The sequence below is a fragment of the Tenrec ecaudatus genome, chromosome 13 (assembly GCF_050624435.1).
Source record: "Tenrec ecaudatus isolate mTenEca1 chromosome 13, mTenEca1.hap1, whole genome shotgun sequence".
NCBI lineage: Eukaryota > Metazoa > Chordata > Mammalia > Afrosoricida > Tenrecidae > Tenrec > Tenrec ecaudatus.
In genome coordinates this window covers 123,259,603-123,271,692 of record NC_134542.1, presented here as the reverse complement: position 1 = coordinate 123,271,692, position 12,090 = coordinate 123,259,603, and the positions used below count along the sequence as shown (strand labels likewise).

At 46.1% G+C, this 12,090-nt stretch overlaps 1 pseudogene; it reads left to right on the top strand.

Annotated features, from left to right (window-relative positions):
* The first annotated feature begins 10,872 nt into the window (after positions 1–10,872).
* Positions 10,873–11,776, top strand: LOC142424685 (phosphoglycerate mutase 1-like; annotated as a pseudogene).
* Positions 11,777–12,090: the final 314 nt, after the last annotated feature.

Here is a 12,090-nt window from a genome sequence, read left to right as displayed (position 1 = left end):
TGAAGTAGGAACCCTCCTCCACTGCTGTTGGTCATATCGATTTATACAGCTAATCTAGAAAGCAATCTGGAGATACTTAAAGAAAATTTAAATTGTTCTACCTATGACCCAGTTATTACTCTACTGGGCATATATCCAGAAGAGGTAACAATTAAAACACGACCAGTCATCTGCGCTCCAATGTTTATTGCAGTGCAATTCACAAACACAAAGACTTGGAAACAGCCTAAGTTTCCATCGATAGATGAATGGATTAGTAAACTGTGGCACATACACACAATGGAGTACTATGTAAGACTGAAAAGCATGGACGATCACATGAAACACGTCGGAAAGAGTTGGAAGGAATCATGTTAAATGAGGTAAGCCAATCTCAAAGGGACAGGTATAACACGAGTCCCCCGTGGTAAGTACAATCATCAGGGCAGGAATAGAAGAATAATACTTATCTCGCAATAAACGTGTAGAAGCATAGGTAGTTGGGTGTAGGCCAGACCACACCCAAGGAGGTATATGTGAGTCCAACATAAAGAAGGGGAAAGGGGGAATGAGGAAGGAGGCCCAGGATGGGGATAAACTGACATGCTGATATGGAGGGAACAGGACACTAATCCACCCAGGGGGAGAGTATTGGTTGTGTCCCCACAAAATTGGAATGTGCATACAGACCCCACCATGATGCGCCAAACCAGGAAGGCAACACAACACACAGAGGAATCCATTAAAAGACTGGACTATATTCCCAACCATAACCAGAATCATCCTGACTCCCACCATGGAAGGGTGTGCCACAGAGAATGACAATAGACCATCTGGTGAGGGAAAGGAACCAACCTACCATACCAAGAAGGAAGTGGAAGTGAATGAACCGGGAGGAAGGGAGTGGAGCACACCCTAGCTCACCAAGCTCAGAGGACAATAGCCCCACTTAGAGCAGCCAATGCACAGAGAGAACCATATGGACGGCCCCACTATGGGATTCGGTATCCTGTGTTGACCTATAGCCCTACAAGGGACAACACTGGAGACACACTATGGAATGTGTGACTGAGCTGTCCCCTCCACACCAAGGCAAAACACTCAAGGCGTGCAATAGTACAGCAACTGGAGCAGAATAAGGAAGTCCCGAGGGAGTTTCAAAAAAAGACTTTGGGGCCAGGGTGTGGCACCCAATCAGACTTGACCGGAAAACACTCCTAAAGGTCAACAAACAGACTTTGAACTATTTACAAGCTTTTCTTTCTTTTTTTCTTCTTATAGATTTTGTATGTCATTTGCTATGTTTGTTGTTACTGCTGCTGCCATTGTTGCTTTTTTTCCCTGTCACTTTGGCGCTGTAGAGATTTTATGTGCATATCATTATCTCTGCAGGTCTATCTAGATAAGATAGGCTAGGTAAACAATGTGGAGGAGAAAATTACGGGAATGGTGGTTTCGGGGGGACACGGGAGAGTGGGAGGTGGGGGAAGGGAAGTGGTTTTAACCAACCCAGGGACAAGGGAACTACAAGTGATTCAAAACCAGTGGTAAGAAGGGGGTGGGAGGACTGGTAGGGAGTGATCAAGGGCAATGTCACTGAGAGGAATTACTGAAACCCTAATAAAGGTTGAGCATGATTAGTGGGACAAGAGGAAAGCAAAAGGAAATAGAGGAAAGAAGTAACAGGCAAAGAGCATACATTGTTCTATAAAACTGGCATTCCATGATGCTCACCTTCCCGACACAATCATTGAAGACAAAACGGGTGCATAAACAAATGTAGTGAAGACAACTGATTGTGCCTGGCTATCAAAAGATACGGCACCTGGGGTCTTAAAGACTTGAAAGTAAACAAGCAGCCATCTAGCTCAGAAGCAACAAAGCCCACATGGAAGAAGCATACCAGCCTGTGTGATCACGGGGCGTCAAAGGGATCAGGAATCAAGCATCAAAGTACAAAAAAGTCATATCATAGTGTGTGGGAAGCCGCAGCTCTCGCCGCCATTACAAGATGGCGCCAGGCAGTCAGGGCAGTGGCCCAGTTAAATGGTAAACAACCACTTAGAGCATGCGCACTGCTTAGATGACATAGTCATAACTCCACCCTGGAGTATGCTAATAAGGGTTCTGGCGAACGCACCAATCAATGCACAGCACGTCCCCATAGAGCGCATATAAGCAGCAGTAGTTTGGGGCTTCGGGGTCTTTTTCCGCATCTGCAAATCGAACCCGCATTAAACGCCTGTGGAAGAATCCTGTTGTGGCGCGTCCTTGCTGGCGAGACTGAGCGCGCGACAATAGTGAATGAGGGGGAGTGTGGGTTGGGGATCCAATGCCCATCTGTAGGCAACTGGACATCCCTTTGTAGAGGGGTAGCGGGGAGGAGTCACTCAGGGTGTAGTGTAGTATCGATGAAACACTCAACTATCCTCTAGTTCCTAAATGCCTTCTCCACTCCCCCAACCCCCAATATCATGATCCCAATCGTACCTTGCAAACCTGGTTAGACGAGAGGATGTACAGTGGTGCAGATAGGAACTGGAAATACAGGGAAGGGAATCCAGGACACATGAACCCCTCAGGACCAGTGCTGAGAGTGGCGATGGGAGGGTGGAGGATAAAGGAAGGTGGGGTAGAAAAGGGGATCTGATTACAAGGATCTACATATAACCTCCTCTCTGGGGGTTGGACAACAGCAAAGTGGGTGAAGGAAGAAGTTGGGCAGTGTAAAATATGATAAAATAACAATTTATAAATTATCAAGGCTTCATGAGGGAGGAGGGAATGGGGAAGGAGGGGAAAAAAGGAGGAGCTGATTCCAAGAGCCCAAGTGGAAAGAAGTTGTTTTGAGACTGATGAAGGCAACAAATGTACAAATGTGCTTTACACAATTGTTGTATGCAGGGATTGTGATAAGAGTTGTATAACCCCCCCCAATAAAATGATAAAAAAGTTGTCTGAGCCCCAATAAAATGATATTTTAAAGTCCTCATCAAGAAAGAACAGTAGGATCCATTTGAGCCACATTTCCTAAATTGTGTATGTCTGAATGTGTGCCTGTTTGCAAATCTCACTCTTTATTATTTCATTCCAGCTGGTTAGATAATATAACCCATTCTCGAGTGTTTTTATAAGAAAGCTTACATTTAAAAATATATAAGAATGAAATAGAAGAATCATAGAATAATTAATGCTTTTTGTATTGTTTTTTGACAGGTGTGACTTTCACAGTTTCCCGGCCATTCCTCACCTCTCTTTTCTTTTCTTTCATATTAACCAAGAATTACCCCGTGTGGCTCTTAGTGGATTTTCTGAAAGAACTGGTCTAGTCCTGAAGGACCTGGGTTACTGACTCCTACCTGTGAATGACTCATGGTCTAAAGTCCAGCATCTCTACGTAAAAGAGCTTGTTCCCCTTTATAGAAAAAAGAGATTTCTACTCATATAGGTCAGGTCACGGTGTACTACACCCCATAAAAGCAGGGAATAGTTACATGAGGACGGACATTGGCTTCTGGTCCCATAAAAAACAAACAAACATATATATAATCTCTCTCGAGGAAATATAGTAAGGAATGGGAGCCCAGGTAGAGAGTTAGACTGAGCATGTCAGAATCTATGCAATTACTTGGGATGATATTTTCCAGCAACTCTTTCTACTACCAATGTTATTAATTCTTCCACCTAAGTATTTAAAAACCATTTTTCAGGTTGGCAAGTCAACAAAGAAGTACCATAGAGCCAGATATGGAGGCTAGTGTGTTGAAATCTCTCTCTCTCTGATTGTTAATAAGATTTCTCTACAGGAATCTCCCCCCCCCCAAAAAAAAAAAAAATTCTGCATCAAAAGAGTTAACACAGAACACAGTTATGGGTAATTAGTAATCATATATCAGATCAAATTTAATCTCCAAAAACTATTGAAAACTACATTTTAGGGAAGGGGAGAAAATGGCGACCAGACAGGACTCATCCATCCGGAACTCCTGCAGACAAACCAGAAAATTGGGAGGTAAGGCAAAGGAAGCGGGGAGGTTGAGTTCTGAAATTAGAAGTAGGATGCCAGGGTTTCTCCTGAACCCCTTTTTGTGTTGAATTTCCACTCACAAAGCAAGCCAGGGACACTTTAAAGTGCTCTAGCTTTGGCAAGCCCACAGGCGCCGGCTGTGCCCTTGCCGGGAGAAGCGATTTCTGCAGGCAGATGCCCGAGAAGGGATAGAATCCCAGGCACAAGGGGGACCCCACTCCAGAGCTTTCCGCGTGGTTGGCTGCCTTGAGCCCACATCCAGGGGAGTGGTGGTGGGTAGCCATAATTTAAAGTAGAAAACATATATTGTTACCTTAGGAAGATCGCGGTGTGGGAGAAAATAGGCAGAAAGTCGGGAGTCCAGGGAGCAAATTTAATTCCAATTGGCCGAGATGTGAACAACCACCCCTAATAAGCTGGATCTACTGTTTTCACCTTTGTTTACTCTATGCATTTCAGTTGTGAGTGAGGGTCAGTTTACTTGGCATTATTGCCACAGTCTGTGTCTTCCTCTTCCTCTCTTTTTCCTCCCATTCATTCTTTCCTGTCACAAGACACTAGGGGCCTCCAGGCCACTCCCATCTGCCTAGGGCAACTCTGAAGGCACAACAGGGGCAGCTCTTACCCGCATTTATTGGCTTGGCAAGCAGCTGGGGAATTCAACCCAGACCTCTCCCATACACCAAGCAGCAGAGGGTTCTTCCCTACAAAAAGTGGGGACATCCCACCCTAAATCCTGAGGCCTTACAAGTGATGGGGGGAAACGCCTAACCACCACGTGTGGGGCTTCACGCTACTGCGGGAACATCCACCCAACCTCCAAGGCGATCTCTCTGTCTACGTTAATTCCCCTGCCAGCTACAGAGCTCCACACTAAGGAGGGTACACCATCCTCAGCACTACAGTTTCAGAGAAAAACATCACAGGACAGCCGAGGTGCTCCAATAACTGGGAAGCATACTTAGAGATCGGCCAGGGACGTGACGCCATCGTGGGCCCACAACAATCCGACCAGTGTCACATGAGAGGAATATCCAACACACATTTCAAGTAACGGAATTCTGGACGGTTAGGATAAGGGTGAAACCACAGGGAGATATAGCGATAGCCTGACTTCTCAGAACACCTACCGGCAGGTAGTTCATAGAAGTACTCATACAAATCCCCCAAGAGAGAGCTCAGGGATCTTCGACTCAGGAAGATGGTTCCAGGCTCCTATAAAACAACACGTAAACAGCAACCAGTTATAACAGCTTCAACGAAAAAGCAGGTAAAACAGAAAACAACGAGGGAAGAAGTCACGAACATACGATGTGCATAGAAGCAGATAGTAACCTGCCACAAAAAGAAATTTTCAAAATGCTGCTTAAAGTCATAAAGGATATGAAGGAATCAATTCAGAAAAAAGATGAAATGATAGAGGACATAAGGGCAACGCATCAAAGGGAAATACAAGAGGAGTCACAAATAGACAAGTGGGATATACTAAAGATAAGACACCTGTGTACATCGAAAGAATTCACCAAGAGAGTAATAAGAGAGTCCACCGACTGGGAAAACATCTTTAGGAACAGCACATCAGACAATGGCCTTATTACTAAAATCTACAATACTTTTCAAGCTTTCAGTAAGAGAAAAACTAATTGTCCACTGAGGAGGCGGGCAAAGGACCTGAACAGAAGTTTTACAGTCTGAAAACCGAATGTCCAATAAACATATGAGAAAATGTTCCCGATCATTAGCCATAAGAGAAATGCAAATCAAAACAACTGTGAGATACCACCTAACACCCTCAAAGATAGCCCAATTCAAAAAATCAGAAAGCAGTAAGTGTTGAAGGGGCTATGGTGAGATAGGAACTCTCATCCACTGCTGGTGGACCTGTAGGTATGTATAGCCACTATGGAAATCGATTTGGCGATTTCTCAAACAGAAACTGAGTTACCATATGACCCAGCAATCCCCCTATTGGGCATATACCCCGAAGAGGCAGGAAACAAACCACGGCCAGACATTGGTGCTCCAGTGTTCATTGCGGCACAGTTTACAATCTCAAGGAGTTGGAAACAACCCAAATTTCCATCAACAGACAAATGGATTAAAAAACTGTGGTACATACATAAAATGGAGTACTATGCATCGCTAAAAAGCGGTGATGAACACATGAAGCATATCAACACATGGGAAGAACTGGAGGAAATTATCCTAAGTGAAGTAAGCCAAGCACAAAAGGACAAGTATAATATAAGTCCGCTAAGGTAAGTTTATATATATATATATATATATATATATATATATATTAATTTATATATATATAAATTAATTAAAAAGTTTATGTATATATGAGAACAGAAAGGTAAGTGCAAAAGAGGCACAGGGAAAAAGCTACTGAATACAAACACTCCGGGGGTAAGGTCCAGGTTGTATGGCAAGGGCCTGACCAAATGCAGGGGTACATATGGTAGCCAACTAAAATGGGGGTGGAGGGAGGAAAGGGAAAAGGGAAAAAAAAGATGTGATGGGGAAATAGGGCACTGACCCACCCTAGGGGAGGGTATTGTTTGTGGCTCCACAGGGAAAGAGGGACCAGATATAAAGGCAGTGCCAGACGAATGCAGTGTGCCTAAAGGAGTAGGGAGGCAGTGGAGGGGCCTGAGGGCTCAGACCCCATACCATCCACGTGGACAACTGCCCCTCACCCCAGAAGAATTTACTTGAGAGGATGGCACTGAAGCTGCAGCTAGGGGAGGGGCATTTTTGATCAGAGCAAAGGGGAGCAAAGAAGGGGGAGGAAGAGAGAGTGGAGCACAGCCTGGCCCATCAGACCTGGAGTACGACATTCCCGCTCTGAACAGCCAATGGACAGAGTCGACAATATGACTGATCCCACTTTGAGACACACCATCCCTTGATGGCCCAGGGCCCTAAGGGGGACAACACTGGGACTCAGGGCTGGCAGTGGCCCAGACTGATCCTGTGACACCGAGGCAAACCCCTAAACACGTGCGTCAGAGCAACTGTGGGAGCAGAGCAGGGACCCCCTGGGGGAGTACAAAGGACAGACTCTGGGGCCAAAGCATGGTACCCCATTGAACCTGACTGAAAGACACATCTAGAGATAAAAAATCAGACCTAGATCTATTTACAGGTTTTTCTTTCTTTTTAAAATTTTTTTCTTTTAATTAATTTATTCTTCTATGGGTAATTGGTTTCCTTTTTTGTTGTCATAACTGTGTTCTCACTCATTACCTATTATGCTGTGACTTGATTTTTGGTGCATATTATTATCTCTACAGATCTACCTATAAATACAATCAATTCAAAATACCCTTTCCCTGACACTGACCTCATGGTACAACCAGCACCTTCAGGAGAAAGAGGGGTAGGAAAGGGATAGACATTTCTGAACTAAATTCATCCTGGCTCAGCAGGCTCCGGAGTCTACTCCTGAAGAGGTCACTTTTAACCAGGAACTATACCAAGTATTTCCCTATGAGTGGAACTCACTGGTATACGATCTGGGATCCATGACCAATTTGCTAATGCCACCACTCCACCAGGACAGTTTTACCAAGCTACTTTCCGAATCAAGTTGAATGCAGACAATGAATCAGGTTAGAGAGCAAAGAAATGAACACACGTGGTGATTCTGGCTACTTATCAGGAAGACGTTTTAATAATACTGGGAATGGCCTTGGTGAGAAAAAGGCCAGGAAATTTGAGCTCAGGATTTTCTATAAGGCCAAGCACCTGCTCATTCTTCAAGAGCAGTATGGGCTGAACTCTGGGAATTTCATTAAGAAACCTTACCTCATCTGCTCTACAGCACTGTTGTTATTCAGCTGTCACAGACAGGGCTGCCCCGGGGAAATACAATCCAGTAAGAGGCATCAGTGGCCCCACGTGGGGAAATGGCTCCCTGTGATGTCAGTGACCTGTGACATGATCTCATGTTCTCACTCTCTAGGAGACAGCAGACACTGTGTCCTCTGTTGCTGAACTGAGAGCTTCCTCTGAGACTCCTGCTCTGCAGCTGAATCAGGCGGAGGGTTTCTGCCCCTCTCAGGGAAGGGGTTCTCTCACTGTGTCTCTTGCACAGTAATACATGGCTGTGTCCGAGTCCTTCAGGCTGCTCCACTGCAGGGACATGGTGCTAATGGGGTTGTCTTTGTACATGGTGACTTTTCCTTGGAAGGATGGGTTGTACCTGAGATCAGAGTCACTAGGATCAATCCTTATTATCCATTCCAAGCTTTTACCAGGAGTTTGACTAATCCAGTGCAAACAGTAGCTGGTAAAGCTGGACCCAGATGTCCTACAGGAGATCCTCAAAGATTCTCTAGGCCTGGTCACCTCTGAACCAGCTGCTGCTGAGCACAGGCACCTGCGGATAGAGGATTCAGAGAGTCCCTCCTCACCTCCAGTCCCATCCCATTCTCAAACCCTGTGGCCATCCTGACCTGGCAGAAGAGCAATGAGGAGAGCTAGGGTGGCAGAGCCCATCTTGCAAGGCGGGTGGAAAGGAATCACACTGAGGCCCCCAGCTGGGTGATGAGGGAGTTTCCCCTGTGGAGGTAGCCTGTGCGTCTAAACTGGATGTCTTCCACTCTGCATTGCAAATTTTTTCCCTGCCCTCCATGTCAGACTCCTCCAGCCATATAGCCCAGGAAACCCAAGGCAGTGGGAGGTGCAGGTCTTGAGATTGCTGGGAGGAACAGAACCTGATCCTAGTAACATCACTCAAAACACACACACACACACACACACTCACACACACACACACTGACACCTTAACCCCGGGCTCTATTGAACTGTGACTCTCCACTCAGTGCATCTCTCAGTCCACACTTGGGGAAAGTTGTTTGAAACTCTGTGGAATCTGCAGCCCAAAGATCCGGGGGCCCTCACAGATGATCCTTCCTTACTGTCTGGGGATTTCCTTTCAAAATAAAAAGTACCTCTGTCTCCTTAGTGAAAACTTTGAAGAATGTCATTTCCAAGATGGCCCTTTCTCACTAGACTATGAAGTGCATCCTAGTGCCCAGGTCTGCCCTGTGCTTCCTGCTGCCTGAGGAGTGGAAACAAATCTCAGGGAATGTCAGCTTTACTCGGAGTGTCAGACAAATCTGTGCAGATTAAAGCCAAAGATGAGTGTGTCACTCTGAACACTCATGGTCAACCTGGCCCTTGTCACTGTCTCACTGACAGTGTAGCTCTGTTCAGAAGAGAAGTTCAAAGTCCAACATGGGGAACATTTCACCATCATCAATTTCATAATCTGTCCCTAAATTTTTCTCTGATTTATGTTGATCTAAACTAAAGAAAACAAACACGGTGCTAACTTATTTTCTGTCACTGAGGAGACTTTGGAGTCTGGGGACACCAAGAAGCACTGGCATAACAGCCCACAAAGACAATGTTCTACATCTGGGTTTTGAGAGCAGTGACAGGGGCCCTTAAACCATGTGAGACACAGCTATTTGTTTCTCCCTTTCCACAGTGACGATAATTGAAGACACATGGAAACAAGTAGTCCAATGCTGTAAAGAAACGTAGAGATGAGTCTCCAGAACTCGAAGACCAGAAGAAATAGATGGTTCCCTGCTCTGTCAACTTCTTTGGAAATGAGAGCATTAGAAGATCTTGGTTTGAGTGGGCAAAAGTGAAACAAAACACAAACATTTAAAATAAAAAGAATAGGCTTATTCATTGGACAGGCTCTTGGAAGCTCTGAGACTATGGCTGACAGGCTAACTTCAAGACTGGGCCTGAACTCACCCCTTGGAAAAACTAGTCAAACAAGAGACGGATCTAAAAGGGAGCAATAGTCCTAGGGAGATACACTTACTATAGAATAATCAAAATTTTGAGGTAAAAGGGGTGACATTTATCCAGGGAAATGTTCAGAGTGTTTGGACCTGAATGACACTGGAGTCTATGAATGACTCTCTCTCTCTCTCTCTCTCTCTCTCTCACACACACACACACACATACACATCTATACATTTTTCCTCTCTGCTGTCTATCAATCATAAATCTATTAGTTGATCTACCAATCTACTGAACAATCGATTTAGCTATCACCTATTTTTCTCTATATATCCTGTCTATATCTTAATTTTTAAATTTTTTAAACAATTTATTGGGGCTCATACAATTCTTACCACAGTTCATACATATACATACATCAATTGTATAAAGCACATCTGTACAGTCTTTGCCCTAATCATTTTTTCTCCTCTTTTCTTTTTTTACATTTTATTAGGGACTTCATACAACTCTTATCACAATCCATACATATACATACATCAATTGTATAAAGCACATTCATACATTCCCTGCCCCAATCATTCTCAAAGCATTTGCTCTCCATTTAAGCCCTTTGCATCAGGTCCTCTTTTTCTTTTCCCCTCCCTCCCCGCTCCCCCCTCCCTCATGTGCCCTTGGTAATTTATACATTGTTATTTTATCATATCTTGCCCTATCCGGAGTCTCCCCCCCCCCTGTCTATATCTTTAACCACTCTACCATTTATTTGAATTTCTATTACCATCTATGTTTCTGTTACTATTTCCATACCTTTAATGCTTAAGTTTATTTTTGAAATAAAGACCAGCTTAGCAGGAATAAATGTGTTTTGTTCTTGGTGGAGTATGCCATATATTAGTCATTGATTCTAGTTTGCTAGACCCATTTTTTTGTTTACTTATTTAATTCTTGGTGTCATTATGGGTCTTCTACTTAAATATTAAGTCCATAATTGAAAATGTTGAATTGAAGTACCCCCCTATTGGTCGAGTTATGCTGTTACTGTGCTTATTTATTGCGTTTAAAATATCAGCCAGAGAGTCTTCGCCGCATCCCGAGCCTGCAGTCATGGCCGCCTACCAGCTAGTGCTGATCCGCCACGGTGAGAGCGCCTGGAACCTGGAGAACCGCTTCAGCGGCTGGTGCGACGCCGACCTGAGCCCGGCGGGGCACCAGGAGGCGAAGCGCGGCGGGCAGGCTACTGCGAGATGCGGGCTACGAGTTTGACATCTGCTTCACCTCCGTGCAGAAGAGAGCCATCCGGACCCTCTGGACGGTGCTGGATGCCATCGACCAGATGTGGCTGCCTGTAGTGAGGACCTGGCGCCTCAATGAACGGCACTACGGGGGGTTGACTGGCCTCAACAAGGCAGAAACCACCGCCAAGCACGGCGAGGCCCAGGTCAAGATCTGGAGGCGTTCCTATGACATCCCCCCGCCACCCATGGAGCCGGACCACTCCTTCTACAGCAACATCAGCAAGGATCGCAGGTATGCAGACCTCACTGAAGACCAGCTGCTCTCCTGCGAGAGTCTGAAGGACACCATTGCCAGAGCCCTGCCCTTCTGGAACGAAGAAATCGTTCCTCAGATAAAGGAAGGGAAGCGGGTCCTGATTGCAGCCAATGGCAACAGCCTCCGGGGCATTGTGAAGCATCTGGAGGGGCTCTCTGAAGAGGCAATCATGGAGCTGAACCTGCCCACCGGCATCCCCATCGTCTATGAGTTGGACAAGAACTTGAAGCCCATCAAGGCCATGCAGTTCCTGGGGGACGAGGAGACCGTGCATAAAGCCATGGAAGCTGTGGCCGCCCAGGGCAAGGCCAAGAAGTGAAGGCATGCCTGCCGACTGCTGTCCCAGGACACCCACCCTCCCTGCCCACCCGCTCCTCTGCACCGCTCCCCTGCACACGTCCCACTGACCACACCTTACGTAGCCACAGCTGGGGGACCAGTGGCTCCCATTTCCCCACACCCTCTCCCTTCGTACAGTCCTAGTCCGAGTGGCACCTCCGGGGCATGCGCGCTCCTCAGCCAGGCCCAGGGAAACCTTGCCTCTCTTCCCAGAGGGCAGGGACTGTGGTTATGCCAGTGGATTGTTTGCTCAGACGGACTCGAGTTAGGGGTGGGAGGAACCACATTGAGGATGACCGAGCAGGAGGGCGAGCTAGGCGATTCCAGGCCCCGGACTGTCCTGCAGTCAGGTTGGTCCGGGCACTCGAGCCATTCCACGTGGTGATCTTACCTCCCCTTCCTCCCTGACCCCGAAGGCTGGG